The 20,230-nt window shown below is 42.2% G+C and overlaps 1 protein-coding gene across 1 annotated transcript in view; it reads right to left on the reverse strand.

Annotated features, from left to right (window-relative positions):
* gcgrb (glucagon receptor b) overlaps positions 1–13,645 on the reverse strand; it is a 56,498-nt gene extending 42,853 nt beyond the window's left edge. Inside the window, exon 1 of the mRNA XM_008424176.3 lies at positions 12,485–13,645. The gene's annotated coding sequence lies outside the window, so the exon portion shown is untranslated. The remainder of the gene's footprint in view (positions 1–12,484) is intronic.
* Between the last annotated feature and the right edge of the window lie 6,585 nt (positions 13,646–20,230).

A 20,230-nucleotide genomic window follows, 5' to 3' on the forward strand; every position in this document is an offset into this window, starting at 1 on the left:
AACCTGAAATGTGCATCATCGTTCAGTTGATCACCTTTCCAATAAAATGGTAGAAAAATGCAGTTGACTGAAGGAGAAAATATCCAAAGACCCTTAGTGTTTTTGAATAAAATATTAATTTAATCTAATTGTTAATGCATAATGACATTTTGGTGATGACCTCTTCAGAACATCCTTTGAGTAAATTAAAGGTATGAGGCATTGTGTAACACTTCTTCACAGATTGTCTGAAGATGCTCTGAACCATTAAATTGATATTCTGTACATAAATATGCAAATTGCTCAATGAAACACACAACAGACGCTTCATAAAACACACACACACGCACACGCACACACACACACACACACACACACACACACACACACACACGCACACGCACACACACACGCACACACACCCACGCACACCCGCACACACACACACACACACACACACACACACACACACACACACACACACACACACACACACATACACATTATTCACCTGTCAACACAAACGGTGGAACAGCCAATCACAGGGAAGCAGCTCAATAATCAGGAGTTCAAGCCCAACAGAATCCTCTACCGGATTTCATCTCTCAGCTTTACAGGGTTCAAAGAAGACAACAACATCCCAGGAGTGTCAGCTAAGTGGACGCAAATGCCTGGTTTAGCGACAGGGATGACCGTTAAAATTCAGGTTTGCAGTAAACCATATTTAAAAGCAAATCATATGAAACTCTTGAAAAGCAGAGGAGTTACAGCAGCTGAAGATCACACCGGGTATCACGTCACCACCAGGAAACATCACCTGATCTGACGGAAATAACTTCCAGCTGCAAAAAAAAAAAATGGATCCATCCTGCCTGGTTCACCACAATGCTCTTAGTGTCATATTTTCTTGAACCTTTTTAAAGTCCGTCCACAACAATCGAGAATTGCTTCTCTGGTTGCTTCTTACATCCGTCCCTTCATCACCACAGGTCACCCAATCAGCTGCCAGGATAACAACGCTTTATATCACTTTGAAATACCTTCAAAACTTGCAACAGACTGAGGACATTGCTGTTCCTTTGAACAACTGCAATGGTTGTCCCAACCAGAGGAGCCGGTTGGGACAGCATGACTAAAACATAAGGAGTTGAAAAACAACGTAGAGCTCAAAGTGTAACCCTACAGGTTAATTGTTCACCTGTTAAATTATAAATATTCTACCCTAATCTCACCTGGCTTGTGCATAATGGTTCAAACTGAACACCCGGTGCGCCACACAAGTCAAGTTTCCAGTCGAAACAAATTTCATCAAAGCGTAGACGATCATCACCAGTGTGCCTCAAAGATCTCGATGCTGAACACTCATTTCCTGCGTCTGATGAAATCATTTGTGCATCACGGAAAGATGGAATCGATTAAAAATCCTTCATGTGCCCACACACAGGACTGCATGAGCATTCAATGATGAGTTATTTTATCACCAATTACTCGTGGTCAGTACCATGCATTGCTAAAACATAAAATTGTATAATTGCTTACTTCCTACGTTTATATTTTATCATGGCATCCGCTGTGAATAGCTTTGTATAATTTAAAGCTTTAGAACCCTTTTATCAATTGCATTTTGATAAAAGGGTAACCCCTCAGCCGACCCGGCGGCTTTGACCAAAATGATCCGTGTGCAGCTGGCAAGACTTTAAGCAACGTCCACTTTAAATGATGTCCAGAGCAGGGCGCATCCTGTTCTTTGGATTTTAATGAAATTGAATTCATACTGAAGTTGTCATTGATTTTCCATCCATTTTTGACTAGACTCATACTTCAAAAACAAAACAAAAAAAATTGAGGACTAAAAATGTTTTCATAATGAATAAAGAATATATGTCCTTCCTGTGCCTTCTGACATTTTCATTGGCAAAAAAGGAAAGAAATAAACTTTTAAATGGATAATCAATGAGAAATTTCATGACGTGTGAGCGTACCAGGTTAGTTGGCGTTAAATTTGATTGTTATATTTAATACTTTACGGGGGAAAATCAAAAATTCATAAATATGGGAATCATGAGTTTTTACTTAAGGGGGCATACGTATGTTTTACAAAATCACTAACGCCAATGTGGAAAACATAAAATAAGCCCACTGGAGTTGGTGCTTGATTGAAAATATTTTTAAGATACCATACAAATCCTACAAATATTCTTCACCAGGACGGCTGCCACACAACTTTGCTCGTCCTCACAACTGTCTGCGCCGACTCTCCGCCTCATCAGCTCGGTGTCAGATACAAAGCAGTTTACTGTGAGACGCCTTACACGGTTGTAAAAACGTATGTTTCTGACAGCCATCAACATCCAGTCTGCCTCCAGGCGGGCCTCTGTGGGGTAAAGAACGCCCGAGTGTGTCAACAAAAGCCAGGAAGCCAAACGTTATCAGGCCTCGGTTGCTCTTGTATTTTATGCTCCTAAAGAGTCCAGCTCTGTCTTGGATGTTGCTGGATTTGAATAATTTTGACAAGCTAATTAGTGAGATAACTCTTTAATATGCTTATCTGATTTAAAAATGATGGCACTGAAAATAACAGTGGGGGGAAAAAAAGGTGGAAAAACACAGCAGACAGCAGGTTGTAAGACGGGGATTTTTCGTGACAAACCAAGAGCAGGTTGTCTTTGTGCCGTGAAGAAGGTGACTCACTTCAGCCTCAGAAGTAAGGCTGAAGCTCATCAGTTTGTACAGATGAGTTCAGTACCAACTGAACTCATCATTCTTCCCACTCTTCTCTCTTTCCGTCTTCGTTTTTTTTTTTTTTTGTTTCCTTTGGGCAAAGCACAGTGGATCATATTATAAATTAGCTCCTCATGTATAATGGATCAGCTCTGAGGCTGTGGATTGCTCGCCAGCTTTAAATCGCTTTCCCCCCATTGAGTCCAATGGTCCATTGACTGCACTCAGTGAAGAACATTTACAGGGACACGACAAGCTGCAGGAAAAGTGCTCCTTTTGCCTCAAAGGATGTCTGCATGCTTACTTGACAATGCAACCTTTTGCAGCGACGCTACATGCAATCCGCTCATATATGCGTTTCCTCGTTATTTGGCCACAAGTTTGCCTTTAACTGTTTGAGGTCCATTAACCCTTTCATGCATAGCGGTCACTAGAATGGACAGCTGTCTAAAAGCCATTTTCTTGTGCTTCTTGTGGATTTTTATGTTATAAATGCACACAGACTACTGCAGAGGACACTAATGCATCACAAGATAAACCATCAACTACTGGAAAATAATTTCTTGCAAATGCAAGAAATTATTTTTGTTAAATCCAATATGGGCGACAGACAAAACAGCACGTCAACCGACCCGGTCCCTCCTTCTACTGTAGACGGTAAAAAAACACATTGTGACATCAGATAACCCCTAAAGACCAATACTACTGATGTATTTTTCAAATAACAACTTTGTATTTGGAGAAAATTACAATTGATCACCTAAAAAAAAAAAATTACAAGATTTTTTTTCCTACTTATTTTTACGACTTAAAATTAAAAATATTGAAAAAAATCCTGACACAAAGGATCATAATTCATGCATGAAAGGGTTAAATTCAATTGAAGAGTAATTCCTACTTTTCTAACAGAGGAGGGTTTTGCAAGTGATGTAATTGCCAAAATCACACGTGTGATACCTCCTGACTTATCATAAACTGTTTATGCAACTTTAAGACAAAAAAAACACAAAAAGAAACTGACATTGAGTTTTGTGCAAATATACAAAATCAACGTCCATGATTCACCAAACTGTCTGTATGAGTTCAGAAATATTGATTTGCAGTGAAAGTGTTTCTCATCTGAGGTTAGCTTGGTTTCCCGCTAAGCTAACCTCACCCATGTTCTTTTCTATTATCGTCCAGTTCAGTTATTTCCCCTGTGTTTCCTCTGCCCTGTTTACAGCTGGTATTAGCACAATATGCCAGGCTAATTTGATTGCAAGCAGGCCAGCCTAGCAACGACAAGTCACACCTGCCACATATTATCCACTTAACATGCAAACAAACAACAAGTGGGCCGTCAGCTGAGCAATCAGCAGGCGGACTGCGCTTCTGTAACATCACAGATGTAATCAAATTACCTAAACTGGGTTATCAGTCAAACACAACTAGACGAAAGCTGAAATGTATCTTCTGCAAGATCTGTGGATTTGAAGTTACTTTTTAAAAGCTGGCTTAGTCACAATTTGGCCTACAGTCACAGCTCTTCTCATGAATATATATCTGCAAATTATGTGATAGCATTTGCTTATTTTTAGCTTTAAGGTTTGCTCCTGAATGTACAATTTTAGTTTGCAATATACTTTAATTCTCTAACGACTTTGCTCCCATAGTTTTACATCTAGTGGATTGTGGAACATTTTGATAGCAAAACCCACTTCACAGTCAGAGTTAAACATCAGGATAAAATGCCATTTTCAGCATTTACTTTGGTTTCTCTGCTCAGCACTTGGCTATCTCTTTTTCTGTGCAGTCTTTCTCCTCACGCTTCAAATATTGTCATATTAAATCTCATCACACATCATTTATGTTGAAGCACATGATGAACACTAATCTGATATGATCAAATAAAATTTAAGACCCAAGTCACACACGCACACAAAAAATGAGATGAGCCTATAATATTTAAATACAGAACACGATGAATACATACTCTCTCACACACACGCACACACACACACATATGCATACGGCATCTATTGAATTTTGTGGACCGGGCGGAGGAAGGAGAAGTTCAATTATATGCTCCAAGGATGAGACAGAGAAAATGTGGGGAGTTTAGGATTGAGGTAATTTGAGAGGAGGCTTTGCAAGACGAGTGGCTGAGTGTAGTAGAGGATGGAGAGACGGCTAATGTGGAGTGAGGAGATAATGCAATCAAAAAGGAAAGGGATAAAGTAAGACATGCAGCAGAACAATAAAGGAGTAACGAGAAGAGGTTTTTAACCTTTACCGTGAGCGAACAGGGTGACATAAAAACGATCATTCAGGAGCCGATGACTAGCTGGAGAAACGGCGCGAGCAGATAATGACGCCGATTGCCTAATTCAGGTCTTTCAATTTCACTGTCAGTCAAAGAAAAGCAATTCTTGCAAATAATAATCCGTGAACTTTTGCAGTCAGACTGTTCCTGGGAGGTTGACAGGCTGGTCACTGCAAATCGGTGTCATAAAGTTCAGTTCACTACACTGTAACACTGACATGAGTATGCAATTATACTTAGTGCCTTTTATCATTTCTCTAACAACTTTTTCAAAGATACTAGTTTTAATGTCAGTGTTGAAAGAAGCAACAACAGCAAAGTAACAGAGAACAAAGCAGGAGTCTTAAGATGATGAAAATGTAAAGTTATCTTATATATAGAGAGTTATATTATATAATCAATAATTCTTGATGGGAAAATTACAGAGCGTGTATGGCTTATTTTTCGGCAATTGGGTTCCAATTCTTTTTTTCCAGGAAAGTCTCAGAGGTTTACGAAAACAATGGCAAAGCAAACTTGGCTTGTCCCTCTTGGGTTGGGCCAATTATCAAACATGAGCAAAGCATATGTATTAAGATTTTATTAAGATCAAAACTTCCTCTTAATCAGAAAACCCCAAGGCAGTGAAGTAACAACAAAGTACAATTGGCGCTCCACCTACAATGCCGGCAGATCTAAATCAAGTGAGTCTGTAATACAAGCTAGATAAAATCAGACCCAGTGGATAAAGAGCATATTGAAAAAGAAAAACACACTTAATGCATTTTTATTAGAAACTGTAAAGAAAATATTAGCTTTAGCTAAAGTTTATGAAAGTAAACCATGTCCAACAACCATTTAGCAGCTGCTGTTTTTTTTTTTCCATCGGATTTTCACGGACCTTCAGTTTGTTCATGTCATGCTTGGAAACTTTATTTTAGCAAAACAAGTCAGCTCTTTCAACAAAGGCTGCGTCGGGAAACGGGCTCGGCTCGTGTTGATTAAATAAAGTAGCGTGTTGATAGAGCAGACCATCTTTTGGCACGCCCGCATAAAAAATATACACACTGACACCATCCTGTTCTCAACATACAACGGTGTGTGTTTAGTCTCCAGTCTCCATATGAAACCGCTACATACATGTCGTACAGTGAAAAAGTCTTTGCTCCCTTTGCAGACTCTTCTGTTTTTGCCTTTTTGGCAAACTTGAATGTTCAAAATCAAACACGGCGTTAATTTACTAAGACAAAAAGCTTTCAGACCACCTGGACCTCGTGTGAAGGAGAGATGCCCCACCGACTGCTAAGTCATGACTTGCGATTAAAAACATTTTTCAGACAGGCGGTTTCAGTAGCAGCACAATGGCCTCCTTAATGCCTGATCCGTAGAGTGACGGCTTTGACCAAGTAAAACTTATCCGAACACGTGAACTAGCAACACAATCCAGCCTCAATCACAGGACGTTCAAGAGAGAACACAGAAACAAATTCTCAGGATGGAAAGAGAAAGCCTAAGTGTTTTTGAACTCCAGAAGGTCACAGTAAGAGCCACAATCTGCCAATGGACGAAACATGGAGCGGCCACGAAGCTTAAAGGAAACCCTCCGGGAGGTAGCAAAGTGGCCAAGAATATCTGAAGCACTGCAGACTTTGCTTAGCACATCTAAGAAGTTCACTGACCAGAAGAAGAGACTAAGAAACTGGGCAAAAATGGCGCCCATGGAAGAGTTGCAAGGTGAAAACCGCTGCTGACCAAGAACAAAACAAGAGCCTCAATCACTTCTGCCAGAAAAAAACAACAAAAAAAAGCATCTTGGTGATCTCCCAGACTTTTGAGAAATTACTGTGAACAAATGTGATAAAAGTAGATGTTTTTGGAAGTTGTATGTTAATATGGCAGAGTCAGAGTTGGTGGTGATAGTGTGAAAGCAGGGAAATGCTTTGGCACTTCACCACCTGCACAACCTGCCTTTAATGTAGATATAAAAGGTTTTGGTTCAATAAAGGAACCAAACCACGTTTGCCTTAAGACCATATGGTTCCGTCAATTAAGGAACCATAGATCAGGTTAATAAACTGCACATAAAGGTAGCTGTTACTTGTGAAGGTGACACAACTATTACTAGCTTTAGGGGGGTAAATACTTTTAACATAAAGCCAGGTTGGTCTGGATAACTTTTTTAAAGTAAACTGGTCAGTGCCTGCAAGTCCAGAGTCCAAACAAAATGGATACATGAATCCAAAAACAGACAAAGAGTACAAGCTGTTAATCTGCTTTCACTTTTTATTCCCAACATTGAAAATAATCCAAATGTAAAAAGATTAATACCAAGTGATGGTTGTTCACTTTTTAATCACTTCTTTCTATTTAAAAACCATGTTGTGTGTTTACTTAGGCTATGTTTGTTTGACATAAAAATTTGCTGATAAGGGGCAAAAAAGATAAGAAGAGAAAACAAAGCAGAAGACATTTGCAAAGGAGGAAATACTTTTTTTTTTACATCACTGTACATAACTTTATTTCATGTTAGAGACTTTTGGCAAGCAGGAGCTTCAGCAGGGAATCCCTGTCATCCAGCTGCTTCGTTACTGTACATGCATGAGGATGTGCAGGATACAGACAAGCCCATGGGCTTTTTTTTCCATTCACCCTGTAATTTAACCAACACTAATAAATAAATAACAAGCAGATCAAATGCAGGAGCCCACAAAAGAAAATTGGCATTAAATATGCACATCTGCCTTTTAGATTTATGCCATTTTTTATGGGGATGGCATCGCATTGTTAGAAATCGTGGAGTTTCTGCAAGAAGCACAGATCAACTTTGCAAAGATCAAATTTGTGATTTTTTTACCCACAAACCTATCAAATATTGCATGTGTTGTGTGTGTGCGGGTGGGTGTGTGTGTGTGTGTGGGGGGGGAGGGCGTGTGTGTGTGTGTGTGTGTGCATTTTTCTTTTATTATTCTTCATTTATTCTCGAAGCAGGATTTCAGTAATGACTTTGCTCTGCTGCGCATGCTGGCTGCAGAGGAGAATGAAAGACTTCGGTAGCAAGCCGACGTACTGACTGTTTGAGATATCAATCTTCATGCAAGACTTTCATTCATTAATTACGCTCCTATCAAGCGGCTTTATTTCCGCTCTGTGATCAGAAGCACGCAGTGGGACTCGGCGGAAACCGGCTGCTCAAGTGAGCGCCGTCGTGTCAGTGGGTGTTTACATCATCCTCCTAGTGTGGCTTACAATGTCAAGCATGAATGAAAAAAAGCAACAAAGTGCCGTCCTTGCGCTTCTGTGGCTGAAATAATACAGCCTATTACCCGGACACACACAGTCATTGATTTTATGGAAATAGTTTTTGTTTCTTTATTTCTACAAGCGGAGTAGTTTAAGCCTACCCCGACAGAAAGAAGCTATCAGGTTAAATCAATTTCCTTCTATAGGTTCTTGTAGAGCGCTTTGTCTAGTCCAGAGGACTCCAAGCATTTCACACTACATTCACTCATTCACTCGCTGATGGTGGAGGCTACATTGTAGCCACATCTGCCCAGGGCAGTCTGAAACAAACCAGGCTGCCATGCACCGGCGCTATGACCACCACAAGCAGGTAAGCTACCGATCACAGGACAAGCTCCTACCACAATCGCCCCACTTGCCACTTGTGTTGTTCAGTTCAATGTCAAACATCCTCGTTTTGTACTAAATGAAAAACCATCCCATGTCCACGGATTTTCCAGTGATAAGAAAGTCCAAGGTGTTTCAAATGGAAAGGAAAAGTGTGCGCGAAGTTAAGGTTTGTTGTAGCTGCAGCCGATCGTGAAGGGTGTCAGGCAGAGCCGTCATCCCACGGTTTTATCGTGCAATTGATGGCTGTTTTCTTATAATTCTGACATGCTGTTGTTTTTATGCGTTGAGGCTTCCTACTCAGTCTGGTCAACAGCAGCAGTAACATCAGGAGGCTTTATAATAGCTTTTTTTATGGTGTAATCAGGTTTCCCCCACCTAAACGTAAAACTCGTATTCCCCCTTGGACACATTTCTATGAATAAACCGATTAAGTAACCTTGAGCACAAGCACATTTATTAATCTTCGCAATTAAATCCCGGCACCGCTCTTAGTATTGCTGGTGTATTTTTACAAACTGGCAACCCAAAGAAAGCAGGTATTCTGACCAGAGTCCTTAGAAGATCTGAGCATCTGTGTAAAACATCAAGGTTGTAGTAGATAGTCAAAGGATTTATGAGGTTTTAGTGACAAATTTTATCCTTGACTGAATACATATTACATTTTTTTTATTACGCTCATCAGTGGATTGCATTAAGAGAGAAATACTAAGCAGGTCTGACACAAGTCAAAGGCAGAAAATGCTCAGAAAAGTTATTTAACCTGCATTCAGAAGTAAGATTATATAAATCAAAAGTCAGACAGCCGATTAAGACTCGCCTTGTCTTTATTTCACAACAGCCTGTTGTTGTTGTCCATATCGACTGAAAAACTTCCACTGAAACCTTGTGCTTTTAGGTCAGTTGGTAGAAGTTAATGGAAAAAAGTCATTATCTCATTTCACCCTGTTACATGTTTGTAGACCAGCCTCTTTGAATCAATATCTGTCCTTTTGCAAATGTTCCCTCAGCGGGTCCATACTGACCAGATAAATAAAATCCCGTGGACCCCACGCCATTACAAAGAGACGTCTGATGTCTGGAGGGAAAACAAAGAGCCTGGGGGGGAAGAGGAGTTTGGCTTACTGTGAAGGAAAGCAGACAGAGACGAGAAGATTTGAAGGGAAGGGGAAGAGTTTCATTTAAGGAAAACACAAATACGGAGGGAGACTTTTGGTGATCAAATTATTCACGGCCGAAAGACGTAGCAGATTGCTTTTAAGTGACCTTGAACAAGTACCTGGCTTGAAGGAGAAAATTAACTTAGAGATGAAGACTCTCGGTAGCAAGAGTGAACATGTACACAGACCGTGAGTGCTGGTCATTTCTCACCGTTGCCTTTCTGTTTATTTGCAGTTCTTGTGTTTCTGTGTCTAGATTTTTTGGGAAAAGAAGTCATCTTCCGCACGAGGCTTGCACAAACGTTTGACAGCCAATGATTTTACAGTCATTTAATCTAGTAAAAGTTTACTCTAAAGTAAAGAATCTGATAAATTATACCAGCAAGAAGTCATTGGGTGTTTGTTTGTTTGTGTGATTAGAGTCATAATCTCCTATATTTCATATATGTATATATGCGGGGTAATGTGAAGTCTCCAGTAAATTAAAATTATACATGAGATTTTTTTCATTTCTATGATAATTTATTATAATAGCAGTATATTTAAGCACATTGGGCTGGGCTGAGCAATAAATCCATAGTATATATATATATGTATATAGACAGAACTTTGGAGTATACAGAACTTTCTATATACTCCAATCCAGAACCGCACAGCATTCTGGGGGATGTAGGAAGAGGAAAGGCTTGAGCCACTCGACCTCTCACTGAGAGTGAAGCAAGGCCTGGAGCATCAACTAGCTCGCTCACTCTTTGGTTACCTAGCAACAACTTATTGAATAACTTGTGCAGCAGCAGCAGCTTGAGGTTTCACCACTGTGACTCTTAATTGCTTACAAATAAAAAAACAACAGGGTGGAGAGAAAGAGGAAAATGAGTCCAACAGTGCAAGAGAAAACTATTGATAAAACAGAACAGTGCATGTCACCAGCTTTTTTAGTACTTTAGATATTTAGAATAAAAACTAATCAGTAATTACTGATATCAACTGATATGAAATACTTATATCATGATATTGTCCAGCACTAGGATGTAAACGGCATGTTTGAAGATATGGAAGTAGAGACGAATTAGGAACGTGTGCATATAATCAAAGGGTTAAATACAAAAGGTGTCAACTGAATACACCAGCAACAAGTCAGTTTAGGCTAAATTGGTGTAAAAAGCTATGTGTCCCCAGCTCTTTAAGGCTCATTAAGTTTTAAATCAATGTGATTCCAAAGTTCAAAAACGAATGCACAGCCATACGTTTCGCATGCTTTGGTTTGCTTGGAAACCAAAGTTTACCAAATTTTACACATGAAAATCACATTAAATAAAATGTTGTTATGCTTCCTTTACTTAAGCCACATCAAGATGTATCAGTTTCATGAGTAGCATTTTAAAATAAAATGGTTGAGACATCCAGCCAGTTGTGTGAGAATTTCTATCCTTCGTTGTCAAGTGACACAAACACAGCTTAGAGACATGAACAAATGTAGATTTATATCAACAAATTTAAAAAGAATAGACAAGAAACAAAAAACTGTACTGCTTTGTATTTGTTTGAGGGTAAGATACCCTAAATGGTAAAATGTGGAACGTTCTAAATATGTTTTACATGTAATATTTACATGACGACTTTGCTTGTGTTACTTAGAAAACGCTAAAAAAAATGTAAAAGTACAAAGCACTTAATAAAATTTTGTTGAGCAGCTCAACGTATTATTATTATTTTTTTGTAGAATTTAAGGCAGACTGCTTTGAACCTTTTTTAAGTTTCATGAGTCTCCAGAGAAGCCTTGCTGGAAACCCTTATTTCTTATTGGCTGTGGATTAACTAAGAAGATGCTGAGGGGGACATTTCTGATTTGTTTTACTGTTGGTGGCTGCTGCTGCTGTGAGGACCTGAAGATAACCTACACTGCAGACTCTACTGACAGATGCATGCTCTTCTCTGCACGGTTCAGATGAGAAAAGAAGCATGGCAGAGATTGCCTGCCTTGATAGATGAAGAATGAGTTATGGGTCACAAGACATTACGTCTGGGAAAAAAAAAAAAAAAAAAAAAAAAAAGGAAGGAGCTCGTGTTTGCTGAAAATTGAAAAATAAATACCTTAGCCGGCTGAAAACATGCACAAACACATGAATGTTTGTAAGCTCATTTTAAGTCTGTAGGTCCTGCAGGAAAACAAATGTTAGCAGTAAAAGTTTTAACAAGCAACCCGTAACAGCATCAATGGACTCGTTAAAAGTCCAGCATTTGTTATCACATCTGAGAAAACAGCTTGGTTGCAACACGCAGGGTTGTCTCTTTAGCATTAAGGCACGCAGATAAATATCACTTGGAAGAAAAAAAACCCCCTAAACATTCAGATGTCAATAAATTATCGAAATATTTGTCAAGAGGCCAGTTGGAACTTAAAGTGTAAGAAGAATGCGCGCATCCATCCAGCAGCGATTACAGAAGCGAGTCAGCCACAGTGGGCCAAGAGTACAGGCAGAAATATGATTCATATTTGTACTGTTTACATGAAAACATGAAAAGCTTTTAAAGCACTGCCAAAAAAAAAGTGAAAAAAAAAAAGTTCAGCATCTCAAGAGAATCAAAAGTTTAAGAAGGTTTCCAGAAAAAACGATGCGTCTCGACAAAGACGAATGAATGAACGGATTTTAGGAGCGCAATAAGCAGGTACAAAAAAAAAAAAAAAAAGAAAGAAAGCTGCTTGTTTCTTTACCTTTGGGGTTTAGACCTCGTCGTGCGCACCTGGCAGCCCCACCAAGCCCACTGTTCAGCTCCCGGGCCGGTCCATCACAGCAGGCAGAGTCCGCAGAACCAGAGCGCATCCAACCCAGTTCAGGATGAACAAGTACAAGAAAGAATGAGAGAAAGAAAGAAAGGAAAAAGTCTTGTGATGATACAGATAGTCTCTGATCCAACGAGATAAAGCCCAACTTCTTATTGTATATATATTTTTTATTTTTAGTTTTGTTGCTCTGTTTATTAATTAAGACTTGCGTTTCTAAATTAATTCTCGCTCCTGTTGCTGACCCGGAGAGTGGACTGAGTCGGACTGAGAGCGCCTGAATGCTGAGGTGTCGGTGTTTCCACCATCTGCACAAAGCCGCTGAAAAGATGCACGATCACTTCCGGTTTACTCTTTCAAAATAATGCACTTAAATGACTCCGTAGGATGAAATAAATAATGTTCATAATTCACAGTATGTGAATTATTTTCGTTGTTTTTGGACACTTGTTTATTTATTTCACTTTTTTTTTTTTTTACCAGCAAACATATTTGAGGTCATTCATAGAATAGATTACTGCCAGGAGAATAGAATAGAATAGAATAGAATAGAATAGAATAGAATAGAATAGAATAGAATAGAATAGAATAGAGGCACTGCTGTCAACAAACATGACTTATGTCATACAAATTACTATGAAATTAAGGTGCAGTCAGTCATTATTAAATGACATTAAACCAAAAGCATAAAAATTTAAATTTCTCTGAAAACCACTAAATGAATAGAACGTACATTATGCAAAATGCATAATTTATGTGAGGTCGGTTCCACTTGCGACACAAGATATTGTACATAATAGTATGCAATATGGGTTCACATGCTGTCAATAAATAATTCAGTGTGAGGTTGGGGGCAGCAGAGTAAGCTTGAGTTTGACATTAAGGCATAAAGTGTAAATAAAGTCCTCATAATACTACAGTTGCATATAAAATGCTTAAATAGGTCAACATCTGATGCAAATTTCTCAATACGCTGAAGTTTAGCTTCCAATAATACTAACAGTCACATTACTTTCCAGCTGAAATAAGGGCAGAAGCTTTGAAGAAAAATAAATGTTTACTCATATCAACAACTATAACCAAAAAAAAGCAGTTTCTTAGTAAAATCTGAAAATAATCAATCAATAATAAACATCTTATGTCATGATTTCAGCCCTTCAGCTCCACCTTCAGTGGGCTGATTACTCATTACCCTCACCTGCTCTGTGCTGCTCCCTATTTAAACAGCTGCTCGTCACCAGCTCAGTGCGAGATCGTCTGTTGCCACTGTCACAGCTTTCAAGCCTTGTCCATGTTCCAAGTAGTCTACTGGTTTTCTGATCCTGCCTGTTTTTGACCACTGATTTTGCCTTTTCCCTCTGCTCTGAAGATTGTGCCCTCCTGTTGCTGAACCCTGCCTGGTCCTGACCCTGCCTCCTGGTTGCCGTCTATTGGATTACCTTGCCTGAGAAACCCCCGTGCATGACCCTGGACTGTTAACGACTAGCCTCTGGTTTGTGGATTTTGTCCCTGTCATCTAGTTCATCCCTGAGTCCCTGCGGCCCCCTCTGCCCTTTCACCCTACCCCCTCCAAGCTGGCTCCCCGACCCCGCTGGTCCCCCACTTCCTCACTCACCAGTGTGACCACTCCCTGTGGAACCCACCCCCTTCCCTTTATTTAGTAATAAACTTTTTGATCTGATCTCTGGTCTTGGCTGCGTTTTGGGTTCTGGCTGATTTTGCATACTCGTTACAGTACGATCTCGCCAGTATGAACCCACAGCCTAATCCGGTTTGGTGTTCTAGTGTGGAGAATGCCATTACTGGCCTAGAAAGAAATGTCCAGGAGCTTTTACAGGGACTTTCATCTCTAAAAGATTCCCAAACTCAAGCTAGGCCCTCCATTACACCGCCACGTCCTCTAGCTGTCACTCCCTCAGCTAACGCTAACAATGAACCTAAGATCCCCCCCCCAGAGCGTTTTGATGGGGATCCCGAACAGTGCCGACCTTTTTGAACTCCAGCCCTCTGCCTTCCCTTCTGAGCGGGCCAAGGTGGCCTACACCATCTCTCTACTATCTGGTAAGGCAAAACAGTGGGGAACTTCTGAATGGGAGAATGATGCCGACAGCTGTGACTCATTTTTTGATTTTTCTGAAGAAATGAAGAGGGTTTTTGATCCAGTCCGTCCTGAGAGGGAGGCTGCCAGGAGACTGTTTTCTCTCAAACAGGGCTCTCGACCTGTTACTGACTACATAATCAATTTCCATGCCTTGAAGTCCAGTTGCCTTTGGAATAATGAAGCCCTGTTTGACGTTTTTTACCAGGGCCTGTCAGATGAGATTAAGGATGAGATTGCTGCCCGTGACCCTCCGAGGACCCTTGAGGCCTTAGAAAGGCTTGCCACACGGATTGATCAACGTCTTCGTGAACGTAAGAGGGAGAGGTCTTCAGCTAATTATCAAAGAAGGGTTTCAACTGTCCAGGTCAGTCCCTGCAGCATGCCACAGGTCTCCACAACTCCCCCTGCTGGCACTGAGGAGCCCATGCAGTTGGGTAGGACCAGGCTCTCTGCTGAAGAGAGGGAGAGGAGGTTCAGAAATCACCTGTGTTTCTACTGTGGAGAGAGAAACCATCGCGCTCTTTGCTGTCCGTCAAAAGGACAGGCTCAGTAAAGCCCGGGGGGTCTTTGCTGAGCCCTATCCTCAGATCTCAGAACCCTCCACACAACCAGTGCACCATCAGATTTTCTGACTCTCCTGAAGGCAGGGAGGTTCCTGTTTTCATTGATTCTGGGGCTGATGCTGACTTTATTGATGTTAGCCTAGCACATGCGCTCGCCTTGGAGTTGGAACCTCTAGATAAACCACGTGAGATTTTTGCTATTGATGGGCATCTGATTGATCAAATAACCCACTGCACTAAGCCTGTGTCTGTACTGATTTCAGGAAATCACCACGACAGGATCACGTTTCTGCTGACCAGGTCTCCTGAGATCCCCGTGATTCTGGGACGCCCATGGCTAATCAAGCACAGTCCAGTCATCAATTGGCTCACGGGTGAGGTTCAGTCTTGGGGTTCATCTTGCTCCACTTCTTGTTTAAAGGAAGCCCCCATCATGGCTTCCCCCTGTGAGGTCAACCATGACTATCCAGATTTGTCTAAAGTCCCTAAGGTTTACCATGATCTGTGTGAGGTGTTTAACAAATCAAAGGCCACTTCTCTGCCTCCCCATAGAGAGTACGACTGTGCCATTGACCTCCGCCCTGGAACCACCCCACCCAGGGGCAGATTGTATTCCATTTCTGGTCCTGAAAGAGAGGCTATGGAGAAATACCTTTCCGATGCCCTCAAAGCAGGTCTTATAAGAAAGTCTTCCTCTCCAGCAGGTGCAGGATTCTTTTTTGTGGGCAAGAAGGATGGATCTCTTAGGCCCTGCATCGATTATCGAGGTCTTAACGAAATTACTGTCAAGAACAGGTACCCTCTACCTCTCATGACTTCTGCCTTTGAGCTCCTTCAAGGAAGTACTGTGTTTACTAAGCTGGATCTGCGCAATGCCTACCATCTGGTCCGTATAAGGGAGGGAGATGAGTGGAAGACGGCTTTTAACACCCCTTCAGGGCACTATGAATATCTGGTCATGCCCTTTGGGCTCACCAATGCCCCAGCCGTTTTCCAGGCATTGGTTAACGATGTCTTAAGGGATATGTTAAACAGATTTGTTTTTGTATACCTCGATGACATTTTGATTTTTTCCAAGGATCTCCCCACCCACATCAAGCATGTTCGTGAGGTTCTTCTTAGGCTCCTCCAGAATAATCTATTTGTGAAGGCGGAGAAATGTGCTTTTCATCAGCCATCTGTATCCTTCTTGGGTTTTATCATTGCTCCTGGCAGGATTACCATGGATCCATCAAAGGTGGCAGCCGTCTTGGAGTGGCCCAAACCATCCAGTCGGAAGGAACTTCAACGGTTTCTTGGATTTGCCAATTTTTATCGCCGTTTTATCAAGGGTTATAGTTCAGTGGCTGCCCCTCTTCATCAACTCACTTCCACCAAGACTCAGTTCCAGTGGTCTTCAGAGGCAGAACATGTTTTTGGTAAGCTGAAAAGTCTTTTCACTTCAGCTCCCATTCTGCGTTTTCCTGATCCGTCTAACCCTTTTGTTGTGGAGGTTGATGCTTCAGATACTGGGGTTGGAGCCGTCCTGTCGCAACGGTTTGCAGATGATGCCAGGCTACATCCTTGTGCCTTTTTTTCTCGCCGGCTCTCTGCCTCCGAGAGAAACTACGACGTAGGAGACAGAGAGTTGTTAGCTATTAAACTAGCATTGGAAGAATGGAGGCACTGGCTGGAGGGGTCGGCACTTCCTTTTACTGTGTGGACAGACCATAAGAACTTGGAATACCTCAAGTCAGCCAGGAGACTGAACCCACGACAGGCTAGATGGGCACTGTTTTTTAGCAGATTTGACTTCACTCTGGCCTACCGACCTGGCAGCAAGAATGTCAAACCAGATGCCCTTTCAAGACTTCATCTGTCCTCTGTCTGCTCTTCTGATTCTGTTGACCATGACTACATCCTTCCCTCCAAGACCAGGTTAGCTCTAACCAGAATAGAGACCTTGCTCAGGAGGAGTCATCGAAAACAACCACCTCCAGCTCAATGTCCTGAGGGTCTTCTGTTTGTTCCTGAAGAGATGGTACCTAAAGTCCTTCAATTCTGTCATGGCTCTAAACTTTTCTGTCATCCAGGTATTACAAAGACTCTGGCTGTGGTCCAGTCAGGATTCTGGTGGCCCACTCTGAGAAAGGACACACGAGAGTTTGTTTTAGCATGTGTCACCTGTTCCAGAGTTAAGCCCTCCAGACGCCCCCAGCTGGTCTTCTGAGGCCTCTGCCGATTCCTCATCGACCATGGTCCCACATCTCTATGGATTTTGTCACCGGCCTGCCTCCCTCTCAAGGTAACACGGTACTCCTCACTGTGGTTGACAGGTTCTCCAAGATGACCCACCTCATTCCTTTACACAAGTTACCTTCAGCACCTGATCTCGCTAGTGTGATGGCTCGAGAGGTGTTCAGACTTCATGGCATTCCCCGCAACATTGTATCTGATAGAGGACCACAATTCATTTCCCGTTTTTGGAGTGAGTTTTGCACCCTTCTCGGCATTGAGGTCAGTCTTTCTTCAGGTTTTCACCCTCAGACGGATGGCCAGACAGAGAGGATAAATCAGGAAGTAGAGTCCAAGTTGCGCATCCTTTGCATGGACGCTCCTAGTCGCTGGTCCCAGAACTTAACTTGGGTTGAATATGCCATTAATGGATTACCATCGAGCTCCACAGGTCTGTCACCATTTCATGTCGTTTATGGCTATCAGCCGCCCATTCTCTCTGTTCAGGAGGGAGCCACCCAGGTCCCTGCTGCCCATTTATCAGCACGTCGCTGTCTCAGAGTTTGGAGAAGGGCCAGAGCTACTCTCTGCAAGACTTCTGCGGTTTATGCCAGGAATGCCAATCGCCACAGATCCCAAGCCCCGAGATACCTGGTCGGTCAGAGGGTGTGGTTATCTACAAAGGATCTGCCCATCAAGGTAGAGAACCGCAAGTTGGCACCCCGTTTTGTGGGCCCATTTCCTGTTACTAAGATTGTTAACCCAGTAGCGGTACGTCTCAAACTACCGCCTTCATTACGGGTACACCCCACCTTCCATGTCTCCAAGATCAAACCACTGATGTCATCCAGGTTGTGCCCTCCAGCCAGACCCCCTCCACCCCCCCGACTCATTGATGGGGCCCCTGCCTTTACTGTGAGGCGGTTACTGCGTTCCCGACGTTGGGGCCGTGGCATCCAATATCTTGTGGACTGGAAAGGTTATGGCCCTGAGGAGAGGTCCTGGGTTCCTTCTCGCCTGGTCCTGGACAAGGACCTTGTCCGCAAGTTCCACCGCCAGCATCCGGACCAGCCCAGAGGGGCGTCAAGAGCCGCCCCTTAAGGGGGAGGTGATGTCATGATTTCAGCCCTTCAGCTCCACCTTCAGTGGGCTGATTACTCATTACCCTCACCTGCTCTGTGCTGCTCCCTATTTAAACAGCTGCTCGTCACCAGCTCAGTGCGAGATCGTCTGTTGCCACTGTCACAGCTTTCAAGCCTTGTCCATGTTCCAAGTAGTCTACTGGTTTTCTGATCCTGCCTGTTTTTGACCACTGATTTTGCCTTTTCCCTCTGCTCTGAAGATTGTGCCCTCCTGTTGCTGAACCCTGCCTGGTCCTGACCCTGCCTCCTGGTTGCCGTCTATTGGATTACCTTGCCTGAGAAACCCCCGTGCATGACCCTGGACTGTTAACGACTAGCCTCTGGTTTGTGGATTTTGTCCCTGTCATCTAGTTCATCCCTGAGTCCCTGCGGCCCCCTCTGCCCTTTCACCCTACCCCCTCCAAGCTGGCTCCCCGACCCCGCTGGTCCCCCACTTCCTCACTCACCAGTGTGACCACTCCCTGTGGAACCCACCCCCTTCCCTTTATTTAGTAATAAACTTTTTGATCTGATCTCTGGTCTTGGCTGCGTTTTGGGTTCTGGCTGATTTTGCATACTCGTTACATCTTAACACTAATGTAAAGCTAAGTATAGATTTATGTGGTGAATCAATTCATCCTGAAGCTGCTCGCCTTCCCGCCTCAGGTTTCTTTCTGTAAAATGATCTGAAATTGTGAAAACTGACTCATTGTGAGGATGAAAAGCCTGCAGCTGGGAAAATCTGCTGTAAGACGGGAAATGTTACCAGTTTGTCTCTTTTTTGTGAAATGGATGACTTCAGCTTCCTGTAAAGGTCCTAAAACCCGAAAGCTTCACATAACTCTGAGTTTGACTCCAAATGAATATAAATTAATCACTTTTTTCTCCTTTTTGACTCAAGAGAGGTAATGTTGTGCTTGTTCCAACTGTCCTAAAAAAACTGACCTTAGGTCCTTGATTAATAATACTGAAAGACATTCCTTCATGGTGAAGAAAGAGATTATATAGAGTCCCCTATGAGAAAATGTGATTTAAAAAAAAAAAAAAAAAGGTGAGATAATGTGGGTGGAGGGCGTCTTTGAACTGCTTTCTCCCAGGTGGGTGTAAGCTGCAGTCGTCGCGGCGCAGTGGGCAGAATCAGCAAAACAAAAGCATCAGCATGATCCACAGAAACTCCTACAAGCTCCACACAGTGTTGTGCTGCGTTTTCTGAAAACTCCTGGCAGCGTAGAGCTCGCAGCAGTTTGTGCAGTCATTCAGGTGGAACAGATGTTAGCCATATGGAAGAGCAGGATGGGGTCACCTTTCAAAAGGCTCCGATCATGCTGCACGATCATGCCTGCTGCTCGGTGTTTCCGTCTCGAAGGTGCAGCAACGGGAAGAACGAGCGTGTCGCTTGTTTGGCTCAAGAATATGAAGTGAGGCGAAAGAAAGGCGCACCAGTGCAAAGATTTGCTGCGTAGACTTCCAAAGTATTCAGCCGTAACGGTGCACAACCGATAGTAATACCAAAGAGGTCAAAAAAGCATTTTAAAGTCTAAAGCCTCTTTTTTATGTTAATCTCCAGATGTTTGTGTAAAGAAAAAAAGGAAAATAACACCACATTAAATTAAAAAGAAAGTGCCCAACAGACTGTCATTTTTCTTCGCCCTCTATATATTTACACGCAGTTTCACAT

The sequence above is a fragment of the Poecilia reticulata genome, chromosome 1, assembly GCF_904066995.2.
Source record: "Poecilia reticulata chromosome 1, P_reticulata-male-v2, whole genome shotgun sequence".
Taxonomy (NCBI): Eukaryota; Metazoa; Chordata; class Actinopteri; order Cyprinodontiformes; family Poeciliidae; genus Poecilia; species Poecilia reticulata.